Raw genomic sequence first — 20,737 nt, forward strand, 5'->3', positions numbered from 1 at the left:
TTTCTGCTGTAAATCTCCTGTAGAGCATCTATTCAACATGTTGAAAAGCTTCCTCTGGTTATTTTTAGATCTTGAGGATTTTGTTTTAATAGTAACCTTAAATTTCTACTGTGTTTTATAGTTTTCAAAGCATTTTCCACACATTAAGTAGTTTGTTTCTCAAAGCAATCCTATGAGCTAATCAGGGTGGTTATTACTGTCCTTATTTTACAAATGAAATAACTAAATTTCAGGGAGGTGACAGAGGGTAAGGCAAAATCTGCATTGATTTCAGCTATGCCAGGCTGCCTCCTCACCTAGTATATTTTTAATATTCCAAAAAGTTTCATTCTTTTTTGTCCTCTTAACTGCAGTGTGATCAATATACAGTATTAATTTTCAAGGATCTCAACACTTTCTCTAAAAGTATCTTTTTCCAAATATATAAAACCTTTCCTTTGTTTCACTAATTCCACATCAGTATCATTTTTCTCCCTTTCCTCCTTCAACACTGATGAATACTAATAGATTTTTGCACTGACTTATTTGCTGAGATTGTCTAAATGTTAAATATTTTGTACTTGTGTTACATAAATTGCCTATTGAATGTAAGACATGAAAAGGAATTTTATCTTTTGTATTTTGTATAGTGCCCCACATTTTTAAGACAATCATATGTCTAAGAAATAATTGCAAATATGACATGTTAACAAAAAGCCTACTGTGGTTACCTATTGTCCTACACGAGGAAGATCACAGTGCACTGAAATAACTGAAATTACATTCCTGTTGACTTTTTCATTGTATATTTTCATTCTCTTGTTTAGTTCCCTCACATTTTTTTTTCTTTTTAGCATTCATTTTTATTTAATTAAAATTTGTCTTCAATTTTCCTCCCTAGGTTCATTAATTATTATTTATTTTTATTTAAATAAAAACATTTATTTTCTTTTATTTCTCTCCTTTCTTCCCTCCCTTTACCACCCATTGAGAAAGGAAGCAATATCATATCCATTATACAAGTGAAGTCATGGAAAACATTTCCATAATTAGCCTTGTTTCAAAAAAAAAAGCAAGAAAAATTTAAAAAGTGAAAAAAAATCTTCAGTCTACACTAACAGTTCATCAGTTCTCTCACTGGAGGTGTATAGCATTTTTAATAATGAGTCCTTTGGAATTGTGGCCTCACATACTTTTCCTGAACAAATCTCTCTGTTCCTTTGAAATTATGAATATGCTGCCAACATAGGCTTCTCCAAACACTTTCTATTTACCTGGGCAGGCAAAGGGTTACATTCCGATAACATAGGATTGATCGTATCACTCTCTTACTAAAGAAGTTATAAGGATGTCCTGTTACTTATGGAATAAAACACAGGCTCCTCTGACATTTAAACCATTAACTGTCTGGCTCCAGCCCATCTTTCCACGCTGATTCCTCATTAACTCTCCATCTGCCTTTCCTATTCATTTGACTTTCTGTGCCCTTGCACAAGCTGTATCCCATGACCAATGTTCTGTCTCTTCATCTTTACCTCCTCCTACGTGAGACCTTTCTTGATGTCCCAATTTTTTTCTCTTACCACCCATACAATGACTTTGTATAATGCTTTTGCATTTTCTTATCAGTGTAATTGTTGTACCTCTTACTCTCCCTCTCCACCTTTCTTCTTTTAAATAAAAAAAAGTGTTTTGTTTTTGTCTTTGTATAAACATGTATTGATTTGAATTGAATTAAAGGGGTAGTCTTTGCCACTAGCTGAGTTGGACAAGACAATCAATATTTTTTTAACCCAATTCACATAATTTTTAACCATTTTCTTATCTCTTTTGGCCTTGAGCTAGGAAACCACTGTAATCATCCATGGTATCCCAGTCTCAAGAATTTGATTTACTTTTCAGCCAACCGTACATAGATTCTATCTGGTACTAGCTGCCTCTGTCTTTCCTTGGGTTTTTGAGTTCTGTGTTCTCAGCTGATAGAGAATAAGGATGAAATACTTCACTTCCTTTCTCCTACTTTCAAAAAATAGTACACCTACCCTCTAATGTGTTGTAAGAGAATTCAATTACTTTAATACAAATATGGATCAGTGAGTGGTGAAAGAATGTCTACATACCATCAACTTTTTAATGTAAAGATCAAAATCAGTATCAAGATTTTTAAAAGAATGGAAATGATAAGATAAGTTCATGAAAACAAAGTATGCCCCTTTTGGGGAATAATTGAACAAACTGGAATATGTGTAATATCAGTAGGCATGACTATAGTTGTGGTAGATAGTTGGCCCCTGGTACTCTCTCTTCTCTGCTGGATAGGGGCACAGTTGAATTCATCCCACACCTTGCTATCTCCTCTCTAAGGGTAATTTTGAGTGTGACATTTTCCCTTTCATTTACCTCTCCTGCTTATTCCCTTTCTTTCTGGAGATTTTATTAGCCACATCCAGTTAAAAAATTAGCTCAATTTTTTTTTGCATAGGTAGCATAGTAGATAGAGTGCTAGGCCCTGACTCAGGAAGACCTGACTTCAAATCCATACTTAGACATTTACTAGCTGTGTGACCCTGGACAAGTCACTTACCCCAGTGCTCTATATCACTGTGCCACCTAGCTGTCCTCAAGGTATTATACCTATAAGAAAAGAAGATAAAATCTGGTCTGTTGTTTAATTCAGGTATTAATGTCTAGTGAGGCAGCCTGGCATAGTAGATAGAGAGCTGACTTTGAAAGTCATGTAGAACTGGGTTCAGGTCCTGCCCCTGACACATACTGGCTGCATGACACTGGGTAAATCACGTAACGTCTCAGCACTCTAGACAACTCTCAGACAATGTAAGCTGCAGAGAAGGTGCTGACTTGCATTTCTAGATGTAGTTTCTTCCTCCAGCAGTTGCTTCTGTATCAATGAAATCCTGGGTACAGGCCCTATCCATTTTAATGTTTAATTCTAAATTATGTATTGATGTAGAAAGGCTTACTTTTTACAATATTCAATTTTTCATATGTATCATATTTATCTAAGCAGCTAATCCAATCATAATTTCTTTATGGTGTTGCTTAACCAAAAATCAATGGAACTATGAGCTAGACTCCAAAATATCTTGCTGATTCTTTAGTTTCTACCTTTTTACCACTCACTGAAGCTATGACCACCATGACCATTGCCAGCCTTGATCCCCTCTTTTGCCCCTATATCTTAGAAAGTGCCCCAATTGCAGTTAGTTTATACTACCTTTTCTTACTCCTATCCCTCTGTTTTCCTTCTTACTTTAAAAACTTAATAGTCATGTTATGGTGGCAGCTATTTTTGTGGATTTAGCATCAATTTTGAAATTTCATTGGTAGTTAAGGTAGTTGATATTACCAATGTTCTTCCACCATGTAGGCTAGTCTAGTGTTTTTCCTCAAAAGGTATTAAAATTGTCTGCTAGTTATGATTGTTTCAAAGTACTAAGGCTTAGCTGTTATGGTTTCCTGGATTCCTGAGTATAAAAATGTTATGAAGATTTCCATGTAGGCCCTGAGGTTTTGAATGGTAGACTTAGGAGCCTGGTCAACACTGAGATACTGTGTTTAACTGAATAATTTTATTTTTAATGAATGTCCTTATTTAATACCATTTTCCTGCAGTGACCAGGTAAATCTCCTTTTGTTAACTGCTTAATTTTCAGTAAGTATCATTTCAGTCCATTCTTAAACCTAAACTAGTGGAGGACTAATATGAGTTAAGACTTTGCAACAACAGTGACCCATATTTTATGATCTCTTTGCCAATATAGCTTTGAGACTCCTTTAGAGGAATATAAAATTATCATCTAACACATAATTATATGATTTAAACATCAGTGTTATAGGATATTATTTGTATATCCAGACCATCATAAATAAAAGGAGCAAGCTTTATGAACTGTAAATTTTGTGCTAAAATTTTTTTTGGGTATGTTTCCTATTTAGAGAGTCTTGTAAGCTCTGGCACATTCTGAAATATCCATAAATTTCCTTATGTTTAGTATTTATTTTGCATTCAGAAATTAATGGATTTGGTGTAATTTCTGATCTCTATTTGTAAATAACACTTTACTATCTTAAATATTTTCTTTCTCTCTCTGGCTCTCTGTCTCACACACACACATACACACACAACACACACATGGACACAAAAAGCAAAACAAAATAGAGACTCCAAAGTTAACAGTAACAACTTTGGCAGGGGAAATATTTTGACTAAGATTACTGCCAGTTGTATTTTAAGTAGAAGGAGCCTGGAAAGGAGAGGGAATGGTTGAGGTTGTTAGAAAAAAAAAATTCTTGAGAGAAAGGAAGGAGAATATTTGTAAACAGGAAGAATGAGTAGAAGAGAATAAGAAAGTTGGTAAAGAATAAAAAGAAATTTGGGTAATGTTTGAGGAAAAGATTGAGGTGAGAAAAAGAGGAAGCAGGTAGCTGAAAACTAGATGTTGAGACAATCCCACATTTTATTGGTTCTTAGATTTGCAGCTGGAAGACACCTTTGAAGGCATCTAGTCCAACACTTTTATTTTAAAGATGAGGAAATTGAGAGCCATAGAGGTTAAGTGGCTTTCTTGTCTGAGGTCACATGGGCAGAATTGACAGAACCAGGATTTGGACACAGGTCTGGTATTTCAAAAACCAGCACTCTATCTATTGAACTATTCTGCCTCTTATTTTTGGAAACACTCGGTCATCTCTTGCCGATATTCTGTGAGAGGCAGCCCAACATTGTGAATAGAGGTTAGGCCTATGATTCCCAAAGACCTAGGTTTAAGTCCTCCCTCTGGCATATATGAGCTGTGAGGTCCTGGACCAGGTCACCTGATCTCCATGGGCTTCATGCAGCTCCCTATAGATTTATCTAGTAAGTGGTACAAGATCCACACTAAGAGTTTCCCAGAATGATCACAGTTTTTCATATTGTTTAAATTGTGAAAACACTTGGCAAAATGTTTCTCTGCTTTGCTTTAAAGTAAAGTAAGTATGACAGCTCTGTTCAACAGTTTTATTCTATTCTTGTATAATGTATTTTAGTAGTCTGTTCTAATTATAGGATATCAGAAATTTCACTTTGCATTAACATTGTAGTGAAAAAACAATTTAGTATTTCAAGAAAAATCGATCAACAAGTACTTTCTTAAATGTCAGTGTCACACTGAGAACTGAGATGGGAGCTATGAGGGAGGTATGTGGCATAACTTTTGTCCTCAAAGTTTACAGTTTAACTGTGGACATTAAATGCCAAGCCTAGAGGCCTGTATTGGGCTACCCGAGTCTTTCTTACCTGTCCAGGTCTTCGGCTGGCCACGCCGGATGCACGTATGAGAGAAAGGACGTTCCAGAGTCAAACAGGGGTTGAGCTTTATTACAGGGTTTCGGTTACAAGTGCAGGGGGTCTTCTTTCTTAGGACGAAGAGGGGGAGATTTCCTAAGAAGGCTAAGCTTAAGGGATTGGAAGTAGAAGTACAAGCGGGGAGAGAGGGGGAGGGGAGAGAGGAAAGAAAAGAAGCGGAGCCCTACTTTTCTCTTTGGCTCCACACGTGCTAAGAGAGCTTTTAGGCTTCCTCAATCCTACTTAATCTTCAGCCACACAGTTTGCATCTCAATACCGTGCTGTTAGGTAACTAGGTGTGCTCCAATCCGGGACGCCCTCGAGGGCAGGGAGACTCCACCCATCAGGTATCTCCGGGGGAGAGGCGGAAATACCCGAGCTAGCCGAGCTAGCTCGGTCTGACCTTCTCGAACCCCCGCTGTTCATGGAGGGCCTCGTAAGACTCTAAGATTTAGAAGTCCCACTTTTACCTGCCCGAGACTGTCCACACGGAATTGAGCTTCCAGTCCCAACAATTAAATTTATGGATATTGTCATAGAAATGGGTAATATACATGACCACATCATTTCCCATAGTAAAGTAGAACTTACAAAAAGTGATCACAAAATATATTTAATAGCACAGTACACATGAAACAGTAGAAGAGCTAAGTATCAAAACTAAGAAGCACTATGAATATAATATCAGTTCGAATAACAATGTTAAAAATAATGATAATAACTAGCATTTATATAATGCTTCCTATGTGCCAGGCACCATGCTAAGCACTTTACAAATATTATCTCATTTCATTTTTAGTGTCACCTAGAATAGTCAAGGGCAGCTAGGTGGCCTAGCCCAGGCCTGGAATCAGAAAGACTCATCTTCTTGAGCTCAAATCTGGCCTCAGAAACTTACTTGCTCTGTGACCTTGGGCAAATCACTTAGCCTTACTTGCCTCAGTTTCCTCATCTGTAAAATGAGCTTGAAAAGGAAAAGACAAACAATTCCAGTATCTTTGCCAAGAAAGCCCAAATGGGGTCATGAAGAGTCAGACACGATTGAAAAATGACTTAACAACAACAAAAGAAAGGACAAAGAATAGTCAGAGGAAGGAAGGCTTATGGAGATAAGATTGAAATTTGGTCTGGATGGATGAGTAAGAAGCACATAGACAACAGATAGAAGAGAAAGCATTTAAATTTGGGGAACTGGATGATAAAGACACAGTGTCAGAAATTTGTGTGTGTGTGTGTGTGTGTGTGTATGTGTGTGTGTGAAACATCCAACTATACTTTCTTAAGCTCCATGCCCTTCTAGTGGTTCTGGCCTATATTCCCATCGTATTAGACACTAGGGCAGTTTTGCCTTCACCTGTTGAGTATGGGAAAAAAAGGAGGTATTTGTTAGTTTGGGTGTATTTCTTCCCTCAAGTGCCCTGCTTCTTTCTACTCCATCCTGAAATGTAATACTCATGTATGTATCTATTTGGGAAGAATAATGAAGAAGGCAGGTCAGCTCTGACATAGCATTCAACATGTTTTACTTTTATACTTTGAAAAATCTTTGATTTAATTGATATGGCTTTTCTCCTTTGAGGTGAATCCTAGCTCCTTTGTACTTTTTATCCCATGTGATTCTTGTTCATATTTCTTTACAAATCCTTAATGGAATATTAGTAATGGTAAAAAAAATAATACCTTACTTGTGTATAGTGCTTCTGTTTTCAAAGTTCTTTCATGGCCATTGTATCCTGTGATACTCACCATAATCCAATGGTAAGGCGAGGTAGATAGTAGTATTCCTATTTTGCATTTAAAGCTTAAAAGACTTGTGTGTGATTATAAAGTAAATGAATGTCAGTCCCAGGACTAAAATATAGGCCTTTTATATGTGTATGTATATATATATATATATATATACCCATATATATATATTTGTAAATATATATGTATATATATATATATATATATATATATATATATATATATATATATATATATATATATGCACACAAACATAAATACAGGCACACATGCATATGTGTGTGTGTGTATGTTGTTCATTCACTTCACTCACATCTGACTCTTTGTGATCCCATTTGGGGTTTTCTTGGCAAATGCTTGCTATTTCCTTCTCCATCTCATTTTACAGATGAAGAAACTGAGGCCAAGAGGATTAACAGAGTCATGCAGCTAGGAAATGTCTGAGGCTAGATTTGAACTCAGATCTTCCTGATTCCAGGCCCAGCCCTCTATCTACTGTTCTACTGCCTGCCTTATATGTGTGTATGTAGTCACATATATGTGCATATATTTGAAGGGTGATGGGAACAAAAAGCAATGATTTCTGCTATTGATTCCAAAAGACTTCAAAGTCCCTGATGTGCAATTTAATTGCCCTTTCTGCTCAGTTTAGAACTGGGTTATATCCATGAAATGAAAGATGAGGTTAATGCAGAGGTGTGCTGGAAAATGTTTAAGAAACTAACTCTCAGAAATATATGTTCAACACACTTTTAAGTTTAATCTGCCTTTCAGTTTTTCCCATCACTTTCTTGAGTGTAAACAGTGAATAAAACAATAAATCAAGATCTGATATGTAGCTTTTGTCAATTTCAGAAACGTAAATAATCACACTGAAAATTGAATAATCAACTCTCCTGAGCCAGTGTGAGCTGGCTCCAACATAACCCTGAAAAGCTACAAGGATGGTATATTGTATAAGAAAGAAAATCTTGTTGCATGTTATACAAATGATTTGACTATTAATTTTGGAATAAATGTGTTCTTGAATATATATATGTGTATATACATACATACACACACTCACATATATATATAGAGAGAGAGACAGAGAGATATGCAATAAAGAAGATATGTAAGCATTTCTAGTAAAATTCAATTGTAATATTGTTGCCTGGGACAAAGAAAAGAACCAAATACTTCCTATTTAAATTCTTGATCTTATATGAGTACGTACATTCACTATATCTCCACTGTCCACAGGAGAGAGGAAGAAGTGAGGCACAAATTTCCCTAGGTCTGAGCATTAAATACTTCCCGATGGAGTTGTATCTGCCTTATATTCTACAGAATTCCTTTACTGGCAGCTACAGAAATCTTGAGATTATTTTCTGGTTTTTGAGGAATTCTATTCAAATCCAGTCATCAGAATACCTTTCAAAAGCATTGTTTGCCCTAAACCATATTTTTTGTTAGTGGTTCTGAAACAGCTTACTCTTCTGGAAATACAGCATGTAACACTGGCATCAAAGAAAAAGAAAAGACCACTTCTCAATCTCAATCCTGTTGTGTTAAGGAATCCAAACTGAAACAAATTGACAAATACAGAACCTGATTTTCACCAATCTCACTTGGAAAATATTGTTGCAAATCTTATCTGAGTCAAAGTGATTTTCCTGATACATTATTCGTGGAATCCCTTCACACACTGCACCTGCTGAGAAGATTTTTTTTTTGCTTATTAAACAAGCTTTTTAATTAAGCCTTCAATTTAAAATTTCATCTTGCTTTGCTAATGTTTTATAATGCACTATAGGAAGGGCAATGGCAAACACACATTGATATTACTGGAATTTGTAAAAATTAACTAGTGCTAAAAAAAATTAGGTCATAGTGTAAGTCAGTAGGAAGACATATGGTAAGATTTGCTAGGAGTTGAAATGGTGATAAAATTTCTCTTTTGCTTGGATTGAGGAGCCTATACATTTCATTTGAATTCTCTTAGTATTATTTAGAATTAAGTATGTGTTTTTTGTGCCAAATACGAATTTTATTTATTGATGATAGCTTCCTACTATAATTAAAGTTGACATAGACCTCCTGTTTTTTTTTTCTTTCTATTCATGAAATGTCTGGATATGTTAGAAATCTTGTTGATTAAAATAGTAGCAGAAGCATCTCACAATAAAGAGGTTAAAACCTTTTTTTTTTCCATCAACTTGAGATAAGGGTGAATTCAGAGTCTGAAATAGCTTTATTGCAACATATAGTTAGGAAAGGTAAAAATGTAGCCAGACAGGAGAAAGCTTGCCCTCTTTTGGGCTTAGCTTTGGCTTTGAAATTTGCACCATCCACTAATCTGCATTGTAGAATAGAAGGGATTTTGGAATTGAAACCCAGAAGCCCTGGCAGTTTTGTTGGGAAGGCAGCCACTAGAGCAGAGGTTGATCTGGTGTAGACAAATATGGAGGTTCAGAGAGCTCACCATAAGCTGGAGTGAGGTCTCCAACAGAAAGGTCCAGTGCTTACTAAGTTTAGTAAAAAACTACCTAACCTCTCTGTCCAGTGGGGCTATGCCTATCAGTGTTGAGCAGACGTCCATCCATTGAGGTGGCAGGCAACGATCAAATCAATCAGCCAGTAAGCATTAAATGCTTACTATGTGCCAGGCTCGGTGCTAAGCTCTGGGGATACAAAAAAAAAGCCTACAAGGATTTTGCAATCTAATGGAAAATACAACATGTAAACAAATATATTCCAAGCAAATTATGTACAGGATAAATGGGAACTAAGAGACTAAATGTCCAGCTGAACAATGTTTGGTAGGGATATGATGTTCAGCAGAGTGACATCTAACAGAGAATACTATGAGAGATGCTTGGCTGACTGAGACAGGCCAAGTAGGAGCATTACAATGACATTACTAGGAGATGTTAGCAGCCTTGAAGAATCAGAAATGTGTGTGAGCCCCTTCACTTGAGGGCTTGGCCACCTATGTGGCCTATATACATTTTCCCTGTTCAAGGCTGTGGTGCCTTATTGATGGCATGTATATTTATGGAAGAACATACCCAAGGTTCTCATTAGACTAGTTCATGAAATATCTTTGCTTTGAATAAATTGTGTCTTCTTTCTGATTAATTCAAGTAAACCTAGATCCATAGAGTACCTTGATTCTGGCATACCTTCTTCAGGGCAGCACAATATATGAGATTTACAGAGGATTCCCAAGTGTTAAACTGAGAATTATAATACTCCTATGAGGGCCTATAATTGAAAAAAAAATCAAAGCAGAGGCAAAATGGAGGTAGAAATTCATTATAATAGAATGGAAACTCCTTGAGGCAGGGACTACATTTTTATCTGTGTAGTCCCAGGTCCTAGCACAATGTCTGTCACAACTTAGTAGTTGCTTGTTAATGAATGAACGAAGTAAGGAGCACTTTACCACATATATACACACAAAAGCCATTGCCTTTAACACAGTTCTTTGCATAGTTCAGTATCTGGGTCTGGCCTATTGAAATGATTCATTATTTATAAGAAATTCCATATAATTCTGATCAAAAATGACTTTGTTTTCTCTCCAGATCAGTTGCTCTCCATAATAATATTTGTCTGTGATCTGTTTCCATTGTAAAAGTGAAAAGAAAACAGAGCCTAGCCCAATAAGGTTATTAGTAAACTCTTAGTTTGCTATCAGTTAGTAATTGCACTAATAGTAATTACTAATAGTAATTCCTTAAATTAAATACATGAAACAGTATTGATCCTAAGGCCATCTCAGTAGTATTTGAACTTATTATTCATGCAGTGTTAAGAGAAGTCCCTTAACTTCCCTGGGCCTCAGTGTCCTCATCTGTTAAAAAATGAAGTGGTTGATTCTAATGATCTCTAATCCTTCTACCTTCATTTTCCCCCCCAGAAAATGGCAATCTCAGTTGTCTAATCGCAACTAATCTACCTTTAAAAATCAGCCTCCAGAAAAACGTGTGCCATATCCTGTTACCACAGTTGGCTCATTTTAACCTTACACATAAATCTACCAAAGATCTAAGAATCAGTAAGGGAAAAGGGGTAGAGGTGAAGGTCTATTCATGATAGCCCCCCTTTCCCTTACTGGATTTCACTTGCTATGCCCTTCATACTTCCTGGATACTTGGGATATGAATTTCAGCAATGCAGTTGATTTTAACCAAATTTCACTACAACAAAACAAGTCAGTCTCTTGCATTCATGATAAATGATTTTTACCTGTATTGTAAAAATGTAAATGATTTAAACTCTCTGTACATCTCATGGGTTGCTTTTAAATATGAAGCTACTTTATTGTTTTCTATGCAGAGAAATTTTAAATCCTTCTTTAGAAGGAGTTAGAATTAGAGGCAGGACATCTTGATTTTTATATTAGTCATTTCATGTCTAATTCTTTGTGACTCCATTTGGGGTTTTCTTGGCAAAGATATTGGATTGGTTCGCCTTGTCCTTCTCCAGCTCATTTTACAGATGAGGAAACTGAGGCTACCAGGGTTAAGTGACTTGCCCAGGGTCATACAGCTTGTGAGTCTGAGGTCAGATCTGAGCTCAGTTCTTCCTGACTCCAGGCCTGACACTCTATCTACTGAACCACCTAGCTGCCCCCAGATATTGAAATATAAAGATGTTTTTCTATTTTCATTTACTTCAAAATTTTTTAGAATGTGATACATTTCTGTGGACAATGTGGCAAAATGTATAACCTATGATAATCATATAAGCTATGGATAATATTTATAAATGAGTTTCCTGTAATCATTGTTGATTTGTGAAGATATTTATGCCTAATTTCAGTCCTTAGTGAGGCAGTTATCACATCTAATTCCAGAAATCTAATGCAGAGAAACTAGTTATCCCCATGGCCACTGGGACTCTGATAAAAGATGAAGTCAACCTAATGGTGAATGAAAATGTAATATTTCACTATACATAATAGTTTTGTGGGGCTGTTTAAGACTGGACCTATAATTTAATTGGCGTAGGGAATGTCCATGTAAAAACTCCATCTGCCAGTTTTGATGACAGTTTAGCAATTGTCAACAGTTGAGCAGTTGTCTTTCAGTCTTGCAAAGTTGCTTGGGGACGCTGGGAGATCAAGTGATTTGACCAGAGTTACACAGCCTATGTATGTCAGGGTGGAACTTGACTCCAGGAGTCCTCATGCATTAAAATTTCATCTAATCTGATCAAATAACGAAGACGGCTACACATTGGGAGCAATATGTCATTTCTGACCCTCAGGGAGAAATGTGTTGTCTAGATGATTCTTACTGATACGTACCATCCATGATTTCCTTGAGTACAAAATCTGCCAACATGGCTAAAATGATAGGCAAAAAAATTAGGCTGTCATTAGAAAGCCATGCCTTTTATTAATGATACGTCTATCTTCTTTTCATTTGTTTTGGGTGACTAGGTAATTCAGCTCTATAAGTTTTTTGTTTAGTTGTTTTTCTCAGTCATATCTGACCCTTTTTTGTGACCCCGTTTGGAGTTTTCTTGGCAAAGATAATGGTTTGCCATTTCCTTCTCCAGTTCATTTTACAGATGAGGAAACTGAAGCAAATGGGATTAAGTGACTTGCCCATGGTCACATAGTTAGTAAATATCTGAGGCTAGATTTAAATTCAGGAGAGTGAGTGAGTCTTCCTGACTCTAAGCTTGGTACTCTATCCACTGTGCCACCTAGCCAATTACTAGGGTAGTAAATTAAATCAGCATTAAAATTTAATCTCGTCAAGACAGACGGTGTTAGGGAACAGGGATTATTTGACTTTTCTCCTTGAGTTTTACAGTTTAAGGAGGGTAAATATCAATATTTAAAAAATCTTTGCCTTTTTTTTTTTAGCTGGGGGAGAAGGACTAATAGGATCCAATTTCTAAAATAAAAAATTTTTAGCAAGTGCCAATATTTCTGGATACGTTGTATGATTTTAATTATTACTGAAATGAATAACATTCACATCACTGTCTCGTCTCATTTTTGTAAACATAGCTGCCCATCAGCAGAGACCAAGTCTGTAAGTAGAATACTTTCTAATAGCATCTCAAGCTGGTTGAGGTAACATCTAATCTCAAAGAATTTTTAAGATAAATACAGGAATGTCTTACACACACACATACACACACGCACGCACGCACGCACGCACACCATCATCACCATCATCATCATTTTCCTTTCCTCCCTCCCCCACCTCTTTCTTGCCAATCCATGTCATTCAGCTTCCCGAAAACTTGGTATAAATTTTAGCTCCTTCCAGAAGTTTTCCCACAATGAAGGTCACCGATACTCTTCACTCCTCTGTATTAGCGTAGCCTCAAAGTCTGTTTTCTTAGTTCATATTACCTAGTGTTTGTTGATACATTGTTTGGAAACAGTATTATTCTTTTTAAGGGGTTGTGTTTCACACCTAGATTGTTCAGTCTCTGAAGATAAGAACTTTTTTTCTATCTTATTTAAATTTCCTCAAGGTGTTTTGCTTGTTTTTTTAAAAAAAATAGTTGTTTTAAACAGTGTTCTCAAAGAAGCTCAAAAATATATTGACTGAGAGGTTTTCGAGAGCTGAGGATTCTCAAATCTAGAAAAAATGTGTTCTACATACCATGTTGAAAGAAAGCATGTGCTTAACAATGGTTAAATTTGACAACTAAGCTAACTTTATAATGAACAAAACTACATTTGTTTTGTTATAAAAATTACTTCTCCTCTACTAAAATTACCAGTTTCCAACAATTTAGAGAGCTCACCTTGCTATTTTTAGAAAAAAATTATTTTACTTATGTTTACTTCATGGGTGTCCTTTGACCTTAGAAAAAACTATTTTAGTTATTTTTACTTCATGTATGTCCTTTGACCTTAGAAAAAAGTTATTTTAGTTATTTTTACTTCATGGGTGTCCTTTGACCAGAGTATGGCTAAACATCAAACTGCTGCAATAAATATTCCATCACACACACACACACATACACATCCCAATTTCCCCCTCCTATGTGCCTGAGCATCAAACAGTTCTATTTTAATGAAGCAAAAACATCCTGTTTTGCCTAGTCAGATGTCACAGATATGCTGACACACATTGAGAGCACAGGATTCAAAGTCATAAGCTCTTGATGAAGCGTGCCTGTCCTTGTCCTTTCTTAAGATTTAACCATGGGCTACAATTCTGAATGTCTTAGAATTGCCTTGACAGGACATATACCAACAGATGGTGCCTCAGGCAGAGTAATCCTATGTTATTTAATACTAAAAACAAAACTGTCATCTGTTACAGGGAAAACATATTTGTGAAATGACATATTACTGAGGAATTGATGAGTAAACATGAAAGAAATTGATTTTGAAATATTTGGTTTGAAATGTATTTATATTGTTTGGTCCAAACAGTGGTTGTAAATGATTTAGAATCTTAAAGTACTATTAAGAAGCCCCTTCCGTGTTTTCATAGAACATTAAAAAGGAGAAACTCCATCAAGATACTTTTTCGGCAACATTTTCTTCTAATTTTGACTGTGACAAAATGAATTAAGAATACATTTATTTGGATGGATTTTTCCTGTTTTGCATATTATCAATAATTGAAGTCAATAAGGAACAACATTTACAGTTTTGTTTTTTACAATACTCTTAGAATCTCAACATAACAGTATTTTAGAATGAAATTGGCTGTAAGCAGGGTTCATCTTTTTATTTTTTTTTATTAATTTTATTTATTTTCAGTGTTCTACAATCACTACTATATAACTTAATTTTTTTTCCTCTTCCTTCCCCCCTTTTCTCCCTCCCTGAGACGGCATACAATTTTATATGGGTTCTACACATACATTCCTATTAAATACATTTTCACTATAGTCATGTTGTGTAGAAAAATTAAAATGAATGGGAGAAATCATATCACAAACCAAAACGTAATGCAAAAGAAAATGATCTACTACATTCTGTGATTGAATTCCATATTTCTTTCTCTGGATGTGGAAGGCAATGGTCTTGTAAAAGACCGTTGGGAGTTTTTTTAAGTTCTTACATTGCAACGAAGTTCAAAGTCTACCAGAAAAACTCTCGCACACTGTGGTCATTGCTGTGCACAAAGTTCTCCTGGTTCTGCCCCTTTCACTCAGCATCAGTTCATATAAGTCTTTCCAGGCCTGTCTGAAGTCTTCCTCTTCATCATTTCTTATAGTGCAATAGTATTCCATTACATTCATATATCATAATTTAGTCAGCCATTCCCCAATTGATGGGCATCCCCTGGATTTCCAGTTTTTGGCCACCACAAAGAGAGCTGCTATAAATATTTTTGTATATGTGGGACCTTTTCCTATTTTGGGGGGATCTCTTGGGGATACAGTCCTAGAAGCGGTATTGCTGGGTCAAAGGGTATGCATATTTTTGTAGCCCTTTGGGCATACTTCCAAATCGCTCTCCAGAATGGTTGGATCAGCTCACAAGCTCCACCAACAATGAATTAGTGTTCCAACTCTCCCACATCCTCTCCAACATTTATCATCTTCCTGTTCTGTCATGTTAGCCAATCTGATAGGTGTGATGTGGTGTCTCAGAGTTGTTTTGATTTGCATCTCTCTAATCAATAGTGATTTAGAGCATTTTCTTCATATGACTATAGATATCTTTAATTTCTTCTTCTGAAAACTGCCTGTTCCTATTCTGACCATGTATCAATTGGAGAATGACTTGTGTTCTTGTACATTTGACTCAGTTCTCTATATATTTCAGAAATGAGGCCTTTATCACAGTCAATAGCTACAAAAATTCTTTCCCAGTTTTCTGCATCCAAGGAAGTTTCATCTCGAACTCTGTTCTCTTGACTTTAAATACTCAGTTATCAGGAGCTACATTCTCTTCTCAGAGACTGTGACACTCTTGGGGAGAATTTACCGTGAAGGTATGTACGGAAATGTTTGTACATTGGTTCTTGCTCTGTCTTTGAAGTACATATTCCTTTGTGAACACTAAGTGATATTAAGTGGTTAATAGAGTGCCAGTAACTGGCCCTTAACTGTAGGGGCTCAAGCTGGTGTCAATAGAGAAAAGATACCCCAAATCCACATTTTCCCCCTGAAATCCAAATGTGGTTGGTCTGGTTCTGGGGACAGAGTTAGAACATTCATGCTATATTTCTTTAGATCATTCCATCTTCTGACTTTGACTATTTTTACTGGCTATCCCACATACCTGGAATGCTCTTTCTCCTCTCTCTCTGCCATATGGCTTCCTTCAAGTCTTAGCTAAAATCTCACCTTCTTACAGGAGTCTTTTCTGATCCTCCTCAATTTAAGTGCTTTTCCTCTGTTGATTATTTCCAGTTCATCCGTATATAACTTGTTTGCATATAATTGTTTTCATATTGTAGCCTCACTTAGTCTGGGAGCTTCTTGAAAACAGCATATCTTTATATGCTTAGCGCTTAGTACAGAACACAGCACATAGTAGGCACTTGAATGACTGACAGAAGACAGCTTTGTAGTGATGTTCTACCATAAAAATAGTTTGTGGTACCGAGCAAACAGAATTTCTAAACTAATTTGTCTTCAATGCTAGGTATCAATCTAGGGTGTCAAAAGACAGTATGTGAAATATTTTGGATAGTTTTTGGGCGGAAGGGGGCACTTGAAAAACTATTTCAATACTATATCTCATCATATCATAAGGGGAAAAAAAGCTTGTAAAGAACAGAAAAAAGTAATAGACAAGATGAAGCACAAGAGGGATTGTGGCATAGTGAATATATGGTAGATTTTGGAGTAAGGAAAACCTGAGTAGTCGTCCTGCTTTTTGACATAGACTACCTATATGACCTTTGGGAAGTTACTTAATTTCTTAGTGCCTGTGTCAGAGGTATAAAATTCATGGACTATAGTGCTGCCTCATGTAGCCCACAAAACTCCCTAGTATGGCCTAACCCATCTTAAAATGTAATTGAGAAATGTTTAATAAAAAAATAAAAATACAGTGCAATAGAGATAATATTAATTTGTGGTTTTCTAAGTCAGCATGTAGGTATCTAGTTTTATTTGAATTTGCTCTAGACAATTCAAAATTGAGTTTGTGATATGAAATAACAAGTCTCCAGACAAAATAAGATGAAATAAAAAGGATAATGAGGATATAAGAATAAAAATAATAACGATAATAGCTATTATTTTATAGGACTTTACAGTTTGTCTCATTTTATCCTCATAACAACTCTGAGAGGCAGATGCTATTATTATACTCATTTTACAGATGAAGAACTAAGGGACAGAGAAGTTAAATGACTTGTTCAGATTCACACAGGTGGTAAGGGATTTAAACTCAGGCCTTCCTAATTCTAGTCCATCGCTCTATCCACTGCACCATTTAAACTTAGTAATGGAACTCTTGACAATCTTTAAGCTTTCTCCAGTTGTTATCCTAGGTGCTCAGCCTGTTCCTTTTCTCTTTCATTTTACAAGGTATAGCCATTCTTATAAAGATGCTGTTCTTCCCAAATACACTGATGATCTTTTAGTTACCAAATTTTATCCTTCTTGACCACCTTGTATCCTTCGACACTGTTGATCACCTTCTTTTTAATACTTTCTTCTCTCCCAAGTTTTCATGGTAATATTATCTGCTTCTTCTCTTAGCTATCTGGCTCAGTTTCCTTTGCTGGATCTTCATTCAGATCATATCCACTATCCACAGCTATTCCAGAGGATTCTGTCCTGGACCTTCTCTTGTCCCTCTGTGCTCTTTTACTTGGGAGTTCACCAGCTCCCATGAATTCAGTTCAAATGCAGGTAACTCTCAGACTTCCAGGCTTGCATTTCCTACTACCTGCTAGACATCCCAAACTGGGTATCCCATCAACACTTAAAGTGAAAATGTCTAAAACAGAACTAATTTTCTTTCCTTCAAAAACCATACTCTTCCTAATTTTTTCTATTATTATTGAGGGTACCATCATCCTCTTAGTCACCCAGATTTGCAATCTAGATGTCATCCTTGACTCCTCACTCTATCTCCCACTTCAAGCCCATTCAGTTGTCAAGTCCTGTCATTTCTACCTTTACAACATCTTTTTTACATGCCCACTTCTTTTCTCTAACTTTGCTACCACTCTGGTACCAGCTGTCATCACTTTAGGCCTGGCCTACTGCAATAGCCTTCTGGTTGATCTACCTACCTCAAGCTTCTCCTCGCTCGAATTTATCCTTATTCAGCTGTCAAATCAATCTTCCTAAAGTACAAATCTGACCATGTCAATTTCTCCCACTCTCATTCAATAAATTCCATTGATTCCCTATTACCTCCAAGTTCAGATATAAAATTCTCTTTTTGGTTTTTAAAGGATTTTATATCCTGGTCCCTTCCCATCTTTCCAGTATGCTTACACTTTATTCACCCTCACATATTCTAGAATCTAGTAGTGGTCTCCTTCCTGTTTCTTGAACACAACACTCCATCTCCTGATCCCATGCATTTTCATTGACTATTCTGCATGCCTGGTACTTTCTTCTTCCTAATCTCTATTGCCTGGTTTCCCTGGCTTTGTAAAAGTCTCAGCTAAAATCCCTGCTTCTGCAGGAAACATTTGCCAGTACTTAATCTTAGAGCCTTCCCTCTGAGACTATACTCAATTTATCCTGTTCATACATAGTAGTTTGCATGTTGTCTCTCCCCATCAGACTGTGATCTTCTTGTGAACAGGAATTAGTTTTGCCTTTCTTTGTATCTCTGGGGTTTAGCGCAGTGTTTCATGCACAGAAGATACTTAATAAACGCTGCTTGACTGGCAGAACAAATCTGCAAATTCAGAGCCTTCTTTAAATTTGATTGTCATAAATCAAGCCCTGCTTTAGTTTGTAAATCTTTCTTGCTTTGCTAATGAAAGTAGAGAATAGATTGAATTAAGAACCCATTTAAAACTGTAGAGACTTTATTTGTTATTATTTTGTAAGATGTAGGTCTGTTAAGTGTTAGGTTTATAGTAACCAATAGCCTGTTTGTGTTAATCTATAATAAACAGGAATTTGTTTATATTCTTTAGTGGTTGGTCCTTAGTTGTAAGGAACAGCTTGAAAAATATACAAATATGCCATGAGTGCCCCATTCCATCTCATAACACAGACATGGAGAGAAATGTTTAGCATTACTGTCTTGAATCTACTATGTACCAACTGAAAGAATCTGAAATGAAGCATAATGAATGCACCATTTATAAATAGTGGCCTGCACATACTGAAGGGAACACTTTATTTTACTTGTGATAGAATTTATAAATGCAGAATACAAATGGTTCAGAAAAAAATTTATGGGTATCTTAGCATATGCCAAAACTTACATGGGCCTACAGTTTAGCAGCAAATTTACAGCTTATAAAGGTTATTTCTTTGACTTATTCTGGCTCAAATGTGCACCCAATATGCCAGAACTGATGTATAAACCTCATCTTTACAGGATATATAACAATTTTTTTGACTTTCGCAAATCCTTACGTTCTCTTTTACTGTTGATCAAGGATGTCCATTGTGATTTTCTAGGACTTTCTGAAACTCTAGTGTATCCTTTAATATCTTTGTATGTATTCTATGTTCTTTATTAATGTTCATTTTGTTGAGCTTTATGAAGCTTTATGTTGGCTTGATTTGAATATTGAAGTTTTATAGAGATGTAGGTAAAGATCATTGATAATTTCTAAAAGATTTTCCTATGTCTTACTCAAAATTAATAAACTGTACCCCAAAGATATTGAATCCCAAGATATTAAACAATATTAAATTTTGAATTCATATTGAACATAAAGAACAGCTAGATCAGATCCATCTTCATCTTATGCAATGGCAATATTTTTGCAAAAAGGCAAGAGACTTTATCGTCCTTCACATGCTTCCAGTGATAGAGTTCATGTGGCACTTTGCTAGATGGAACAAAAAATCCACTTAAATATAATTCATAAGTTGTTAATATGATTATGATTATTATATTGATTATAGAGTTAATTAATTCTTTTCCAGTCTGTGGAAAGTTTTCTTAGATGAATTGACGGGAAGTTTTACTGTACTGTACTATTTTCTTTATGAAAAGGTAACAAATAAGGTTATAAACTGAATTGTGACATTGCGTGGCTTGTTTATATTATAGTTCTTTAACATTTCCATAAATTAACCCCTTCAGATGCTCATTATCCCATAACTGTGCAGTGCAGCCTTAAATCTAATAGCTGTTGCTGTGAGGTAACATTTTTCTTCTCTTTAACTTTTTCTGTGAATAATAACTTCATTTTATATAAATGCACATGGGTATTACATGTATATGTCTAGAAACCTTGTTAGATTTTTCTGAATTTAAATTGAAGTTTTCTCTGCACTTGAATTTGAAATATAAAAGATTCACATTTCAAAATTAGGAGAAAAAATTCAGTTTTCAAGAAATTTCAACAGGAAAATTCAGTGTAAACGGATAGCAAAAGTTTAGAAAAACAACAATTTTTAGGTCTCAAAATGATCGTTTTATAAAGATTTTATTAAGTATAATGGGCATGTCTATCTGAACACTTCAGCTCTCTTTGTAATTCTCTTGTATTTTTTGTACACAACAGATAATGGATGGGTTGTAGATGAATGGAAGCTCAGGCATGATCTATTATTCCAATGTGTATGCAGCCTCATTGA

At 35.7% G+C, this 20,737-nt stretch overlaps 1 protein-coding gene across 13 annotated transcripts in view; it reads left to right on the forward strand.

Annotated features, from left to right (window-relative positions):
• Positions 1 to 20,737, forward strand: part of LOC140496935 (uncharacterized) — a 325,087-nt gene that overhangs the window by 129,645 nt on the left and 174,705 nt on the right. The window lies entirely within an intron of this gene.

Source organism: Notamacropus eugenii, chromosome 3 (genome assembly GCF_028372415.1).
Source record: "Notamacropus eugenii isolate mMacEug1 chromosome 3, mMacEug1.pri_v2, whole genome shotgun sequence".
Lineage (NCBI taxonomy): Eukaryota > Metazoa > Chordata > Mammalia > Diprotodontia > Macropodidae > Notamacropus > Notamacropus eugenii.